General features: G+C 34.6%; 1 pseudogene; it reads left to right on the forward strand.

Annotated features, from left to right (window-relative positions):
* The first annotated feature begins 203 nt into the window (after positions 1–203).
* On the forward strand, positions 204–4,603 carry LOC132273390 (gibberellin 2-beta-dioxygenase 2-like; annotated as a pseudogene).
* The last annotated feature ends 3,972 nt before the right edge of the window (positions 4,604–8,575 follow it).

An 8,575-nucleotide genomic window follows, 5' to 3' on the forward strand; every position in this document is an offset into this window, starting at 1 on the left:
CTACGAATCCCCCCTACAGTTATTTATTCTGCATCCCCTCCATAGATTCTCTCTCTCTCTCTCTCTCTCTCTCTCTCTCTCTATATATATATATATATATTTATATATATATATATATATAAGCTTAAGTCTCCCATTTTCAACTTCATTTTATAGCTCACCTTCTCTTCACTCTACCTACTAATTACATACCCGAAAACGTCATGGTTATGGCCTCTCAAACCCCAATTCGAGCTGAAAAAATCTGACAAATATTTGAGCCTCCAATTATAGACCTATCAAACGAGAGAGCAGAGGTGTCAAAGCTCATAGTTAAAGCTTGTGAAGAGTATGGTTTCTTTAAGGTGATGAACCATGGTGTCCCGGAGGATGTTATTAGAAGAATGGAAGAAGAGAGCTTCGAGTTCTTCGCCAAACCGGCCTCTGAAAAACAGCTGGCCGGCCCCCCGTTTGGCTATGGTAGCAAGAACATAGGCTTCAATGGAGATGTTGGTGAAGTTGAATATCTTCTTCTTAACACCAACCCTCCCTCCATTTCTCAGACATCCATCACGATCTCCAATGACCCAACAAATTTCAGGTAACTACTGCCACACTTATAATCATACCTTTATTTAATTTCCCCTTCTTTACATGTTTGAATCAGCATATGTATGTATTTAAACTCTATTTTATTGGTCTACAACCATTGCATACATTTTAACATCTAATTTGAATTAAAGGCCTTCGCGTTTTGTTAAGATTATTCTATTATAATTTGAAAGTCAAAAGTTTGAATCAGAAATAATATAAATCTGCATAAATCTAATTCTCTTCAAATATAAATATTCATCTTGTGTGTGTGTGTATATATGTGGACCATTTCTAAGAAAATGTGTTTATAAACCATCACCCCACATATGTATGGAGTACTAATTTAAGAAATTTGTTAATAATTATTTCCTCTGTCCTATATTAATAGTCCATTATCTCATTTTTAGACATTCCAAATTAGTCGTCCACTTTGAAAAGTCAAAGCAAATTAGCTTTATCTTTCCATCTTTATCCTTAATATTTTCAAAAAATTTCAAACTTGGTAACTATATATATCTAAACTAAAAAGGACAAGTTGGTAATTTTAAAAGTGGACAATGCATTAATTGTATATCCTCTTAAAAATTCTAATTTCTAAACAAGGACATCTAATATGGGACATAGGGAGTAATTTCTTAGTTTTCATCTGGCAATTAGTTGTGGTAGACATTAATTAATTAAAGCACCAATTAAACCTCATGCCTATTTGATGAGCATGGCTTAATTTGTTAATTAATCTCTCTCTCTCTCTCTTTCTCTCATGATAATGATTATAATAATAATAAAATAGAATGATGGGTGGTGTTTTAATTTTATTTTCCAAATGTGGACACAAGTAAATTAAAACCTCCTTTGTCTTAAAATACTCCTTCCTCAAATGGATGGAATTGAGAGAGTACTTAATTAGTTATGTTTTTGTATATCTACTATTTGTAATAATTTACACTGTGCCAGCTATTTATAGATCATGAGTCCCTTTCGACGTTGGAGCATTTTAGGAATCATCATCTATCTATTGGTTGTTAACATGCATGGCACAAAATTAGGCAAGCTTCTAAACTTCAAGTTTTATTGTCAACCGTTAGTAGAAGTTAGGTGTCCTTTTCATTATTATTATTATTATTATTTGATTTTTTGTAAAAAAAAAAAAAAAAAAAAATTATAATTTTATTTTCGTATAAAAATCTTTATTTTCTACAATTAGCATCTAGAAATACATAGTACACACAACTTGACTTGTCAATGAGACCTCCGAAGAAATTGTGTCTCAAACTCGATTATATAGCGCACACGCACTAGTGTTAAAAGATGTAATCCACTGTAAACTTCACTGCATAAAATAATAGACATCAGATAATTGCCAATTTTTGGGTTTGGAGTCTATTTATTTGGGTAGTTCAATGAGGCAATTTATATGTGGAAATGGTCACTTTATCAAATAGGTTAATTTTTTGGATTAGATATTTTCATCACAATAATTGATATTAGAGTCAGATCTCAAAGAACCGTATGGAGATTCAAGATTTTCAAATTGGCGAAAAAACGATAAAATCGGTGACGTTCCATCCATCGGGGTAAACCTCTTTCAAAGAGGAATTGTTAGATTGTTGAGCGTGTCTCACATCAGTTAGTGAATAAGAAAATTTGGGACTTATATAGCGTAACGGTTACTCCATCTAATAGGTTAATATTTTGGGTTGGATTCCCCATCCAACAACTGCTATCAGAGCCAAATTCCCAAAAATTGCATTTGGATTCAAAATTTCTTAACTGGCGGGAAAACAATAAATCTGTTGATTAAAAAAAAAATCCGAAACTTTTATAGAAAAAGAATCACTCCATAAAATAGATTAACATTCTGGACAGTGGTTTTATTTTATTTTTTATTATTATTATTTTTTCACTACTGTGGTTTTAAGTTGAACTAAATTCTTAAAACAAAATAAATATTGACTATTAGTGTATTAAGTATATAAGTTGTACAGTAATTTCAGACCCCCAGAGAGCGTGCTTAAGCACGTGCCTGGCATGGACCATGGAAGATGGTCTGTTAAGTCACATTCATGGGTCTCTCCTCCAATAAGGTTGGCTTCTGGTACACAATGATGTAGCATAACCTGCCGGCTGGGACACTTCGTCACCCTGCAGCCACTGATATATAGAGTTGCCTTTCTGCTCTGTGTATAACTTTTCGTTTAAACTTTAAATATATATATATATATATACACACACACACACACACATATAATAAAATGAGAGTAGAAAATTTGATACACATCCATAAATATCAGAATCAGAATGACAAGTCAGATATGTACATCAAGAAGGCCTAATCAAATCAAATATATATATATATATATATATATAAGTAGAAATCAATATATAAATTTACAGAGAGATAAAATAAAAGAATTATTTTTGTTTTTGTTTTTGTTTTTTTTTTAATGTGGTAATGCATAGTTGGAATGGACAGAGACTAGATAGACAGAGTGATGAACTCTTTAAGGGTTTGGGTTGTGTGCGATGACAGCTTTGCAGTGTGTGGTTACATAGAAGCAGTTAGAGGTTTGGCATGTGAGATTTTGGATTTGATGGCAGAGGGTTTGTGGGTCCCAGACACATCAGTGTTCAGCAGGTTAATCAGGGACATTGATAGCGACTCAATCCTCAGGCTCAATCACTATCCTCCTCTCCACCTCACAGCTGACAGCTGCTTCAAAGACAATGACACGTCACCCTCCAATTTGCATCCACATCATCATCAAAATCCACCTCATCACCACCAGAACACCACCACCAATAACAGTAGTACCAACAAGATTGGGTTTGGAGTACTTTCCGAGAACAAAAGGATTGGGTTTGGAGAGCACTCTGACCCTCACCATCTTGAGATCCAACGATGTGGGTGGCCTCCAGATCTCAGTGGAGGGTGGTGTGTGGGTCCCAATCTCTCCTGACCCAGTTGCATTCTGCGTTAATGTGGGTGACTTGTTACAGGTGAATCCTTCTCTCTCTCTCTCTCTCTCTCACTCTCACACACACTTCATTTATTCCTCTCTCACACAGTAGATATTCACAAATAATCATCACAATCTTGAAAAGGTAGAATTGACTGGTTGAAACTGAATTCAATTGGGGAATCACTGACACTGCAACATCAGATTCTGGGCATTGGGCCGATGATCACATAAGGGTCCCACCCACCTATAAGTAATGCATGAGAAGCTGCTTTGTTGGGTCAGCTTGTCCATGTCCTTTCAGCGCCATTACATTACAATGGTTTCCTCTGCAAATATTTTTTTTTTTGTGAATATTTCTCGGCAGCCAAACAAAGCATTGCCAAGTTGTTTTTCCTTATTAAGAGAAAAATAAAATTGAATGTGAAATATGCTTGTGATTCAAAAGCCTTAAATCCATTAAAAAATTAATACTTACAAACTAGCTGCTCTTTACGTGTCACATTTATTACCAGTCAAGTTTTAAAGAACATTTATTTAAAGGCACACACATGAGACAGCATAACATAACCAACTATGCCCATTAATTTGACCATTAATATTACATTTTTGTGCATTGTGAAGGCTATGACAAATGGAAGGTTTTTGAACGTAAAGCATAAAGTCCTGTCGAATATTTCAGACAAGTTTAGAATGTCCATGGCCTATTTTGGTGGGCCACCACTCAATGCAAAAATCGCTCCGCTACTGGAGTTGGTCACGGCCGCCACACCCTCTCTTTACCGACCTTTTACATGGGCTGAATTCAAGGAAGTCATCAATTCTCTACGCCTAGCAGATAGCCGTTTCAAGCTCTTCAAAATTCAGACTGAAAATGAATTTGATGGATAAGTTAGAAATTATAGCGCTCGAAAGACAAAAGGTTGATGTTTTTTTTTTTATCGAACTCACTGGGAAAATTTGCTTGTAATTTTTCCCAATGTTTTTGCTTACTAGCCAGAATAAAGTGCAGTTTTTGTTGTGTAAAAGTAAGGGAAAATGGTTTCTTGTAACGTAATTTAATCAATAATGGAAAATCTTTTATTTCTTGACTTGTTCGCGTACGCGAACAAGAGAGTAACGCACTTCACAAACTATCAAAATTGTCAGTCCGACAAGTTGTAACAAAGGTATTCAATAAAATTAAAAGACCAAGTCCATACCCACTTGCTTTTCAAAAAAATAAGTCCATTCCCACTACAACATTAGGTTATAAAAATTTATTGCTCTCTCTCTCTCAAACTATCAAAATTGTCAGTCCCACAAGTTGTAACAAAGGTATTCAATAAAATTAAAAGACCAAGTTCATACCCACTTGCTTTTCAAAAAAATAAGTCCATTCCCACTACAACATTAGGTTATAAAAATTTATCTCTCTCTCTCTCTCTATATATATATATATATTAAAAGTTTCATAAAATTCCAGTGTGGGACAACACTTCTCACATATCAATTTAAAGCTTAGTAAACACGACTCTTTGGGCATAATATCTCATACACATGGAATCGGTATGAGGTAGCGTTCGACTATAGACCCACCTCAATGTTGGGCACAACGGATGCCAAATATTAAACCAGACAAAAAGTGATTCTAAATCACGTTCACTCAAATTCGGGCTATGCTCATGAATGAGGAGATGTAGAGACCAAACCTAAGTCACTGGCAGAGTTATCATAAAATTTCACAATACAATTCGACTATAAAACAGGCAAGTTTCTCCAATAAAATTTGAGACATCATTATCCTAAGAATTTCCATCTTGGCTCAAATTCCTTCACGTCAATCAACGTTTGCACGCCAATTAAATCTCACAACTCACCCTTGTTGTCCTTCACAACTCCACCTTTGCCATGTACCTCATCACAATTTTGTCATGCTATTTTCAAGGGTGAGAGCGGGAACCAACTCTTCTTTTAGGTTGGGAGCGAACCTTAAGCTGAGAGCAAAACCACCCTCTTTTTCGGTCTGAGACTTTAGGCTGGGAGCAGACCTTCGTTGAGAACAAAACTCCTTTGACAACCATCTTCAAACTGAGTGATTGATTGCACCTATAACTGAACCCGTTGCAACACTTGTTGAGACTTGATCTTCTGAACATCAACCCCAACCGAACCCTCTGCTCTGATACCACTTGTTGATCCCAAATAATTTGGACTAAGAAAAATAACTTTTAAAATATAAATTCAACAATCCACAAAAACAAACAAAATTTATATGTGGAAAATATCCTCTAATGTAAGGGAAAAAAACTACGTACAAACTTTCACTATCACACAAAAAAGTATGAAAAATTACATATAGAGAAATTTCTACTCAAGTTACATGCAGACTTGAGTAAACATAATATACCCCAAAACACTCAAGAGTAGGGGTGGCCACAAATCGGATTGGATTAGACATAAATCCTAATTTGATCCGCTCACAACGGATTGGGAGATTTTGAATCCTCTACCAATCCGTTAGCCCACGGATCGGATCCAATCCGCTGATCACATCCTTCATCTCCATCTCCATTTTCTTCTCCGATCTCCTCTTAGGGTTCATGTGGTTGCGTAGTCTTTTCGCATGCGTCCAATCCACTGTCGGAAGTTCCCGGAAAACCTCGACAGAGCACTCACGAGCAAGAAAGATTTTTCAGGGTTAGACGTGTTTATATGCGCAGATCGATACAAAGAGCCACCCATGAGTGTCGTGAACACGGCCTTATCGGTGATGGCTTATGATTATCTAGCAGAGAAGATGTCTCAGACGATAGAGGCTCTGAGTTGACTCTCTTTGCTTTGATGGAGGCTGCTAAGTTTGGAAGACACTGGTTACCTTTCTGTAGGGAAAACAACATCAAAGAGAGGTCTCCAGATGCTTATTTCAGATCCAACTACCCCAAGTGTTCTAACACTAAAAAGATGAAGGTAATAGCTAGGTTAATAGCTATGTGTGTTTAATAAATTGTTTTTCTGATTTTTCTTTGCTCTTCTTTGAGTCCTTTCATCTTTGATTCTTTGGCTAGGTATGATTAAATAAAAAATAAATAAAATAAAATAAAAAAGTGAGTAAAGTAACTAATCTGTCGGTGGTCCACTGGTCCAACTCGGAGAGTAATAAATAATAAATAAATAATTGTATTGTGTAATATTAATATTATATATATATATATATAGACACACACACGGATTGGCCACGGATCAGATCGAATTTTTGACAAGCTAATCTATAATCCGATCCGTGAACTACGGATTCACATTTTTTAAATCTGCTACCGATCCGTAGGTTTAGTAATCTGATTTGATTCGTACGAATTAGATCCACGAATTTTTTGTCCAGGCCTACTTAAGAGTTTCTCACCACTATATCTCTCTTAATCTATCTGCTCAACCTAGGTGTCAACAATACTCATACACCAACACGTGTATGCTCACGACTCACCTCTACTGTCTTTTGAAATACACCCAGATTTATAGCCAAGCTGATTCAGCCCAATCACTTTACCACATTACGTTTACATAGCAAACATCAACATCAACTTGGACGCCATGTCCAAAGTCAAACCCACGATATGTAATCAAACCCAAAATCAGTCTCAATTTTGACGTGAACAGTAACAAATAGCACTAGCGGTTCACCGCAAATCATACAATATAATTTTAGTTTTTCTTGTGTGGATGAAATAACTCTAATAGATTGAATTAGAGATATCATTATCTAACACTCAAATTCAAATGGTTAGCAGGACCCAGTTTTATTTTAGCCCAAAAATGGTAGCATCATAATCATAATCATAATCTAATGACAATCCATGACTAGTAATTAATTTGAGGCGTGTTATTACAACTTACAAGAGACACCGATGTGTGACTCTATTTGAATGTGGTATAGGAAGAGAATATTGTTCTTCTGTATTTTTGTTGCTATTTACCAATCCAATTTGAAGCATTTGCTATATATTATGATCTCTTTAATTGTTGCTTTCATTGCTTATTGAATTGGCATTGTATGTAAACTATAATTATTCTTGTTAAACCATTTATCACAAATAAATATGAATCCCATAATTTTAGAACTTCATTATTTTCACATAGTATATAATACATAAATAAATACTAGTTAGATATAAATATTTCGATTCATGATATCAAACTTTGTTGAGATTAAGTCCAACGTCCAAATCATTTAACCACGAACTAAACTGCAACTCTGATTAATAGGCAAAGCGTGGAAACTGGTTTCTCTCTCTTAGCCATTTGTACACATAAAACTTTTACGTATTGTATCATTAGCGTACATAATTGATAAGAATATGCACTTTTATAAAGGTATAGAGAGGACCAGTTTTCCTTTTTAGCAACCTTAATTCCACTTTCCAGCAAAGTAAAGAATAAATATGAAAACAATTCTCCAATATTAATTACCATAAAGGTAATTTATAAGTTGACCAAATAATATTAATCTGATACCTATTTACTTAACCACTAATTAAAGAAATATATCACATGTCCAAAACATGTGAGCCACATAATTAATAAATAATCTTACATTCTACCATTTGGTCCATATGATAACTTCTGTAGTGGTTTAGTAAAATAGTCATTAGTGTGCACAATAAATCAGATTGAGTCCTTAAGTTGGTCATCATAAATATCATGATAAATAAATTACCAATGTGAGTCATAGCGGTTATATATCACTAAACGATACAGTCCCTTCCATGTACCACAACACTAATAACCTATTCAACATAGTCTATAAATGAGAAGTATCAATAATGATCTAACAATAATGTCCTTTCCAAGACTATTTCTATTACCATTTATTAAAACAATACGTACATGTATATTAATTAATAGGATATATCATAAACACATTTAATGAGCAAAAAATATCAAATATATATAAGCACTGTTAAGCAGTACACAATTAAAAAATAATCAACATTGACTACATTCAAGATCCATTCTTTCAACATGTTTCATAAATGTCTTGGGTGGTAATCCATTCGTTAAAGGATTAC

Source organism: Cornus florida, unplaced genomic scaffold (genome assembly GCF_030987335.1).
Source record: "Cornus florida cultivar Cherokee Brave unplaced genomic scaffold, ASM3098733v1 CherokeeBrave_3.0.0_Hap2_Chr09, whole genome shotgun sequence".
NCBI classification, from domain to species: domain Eukaryota; kingdom Viridiplantae; phylum Streptophyta; class Magnoliopsida; order Cornales; family Cornaceae; genus Cornus; species Cornus florida.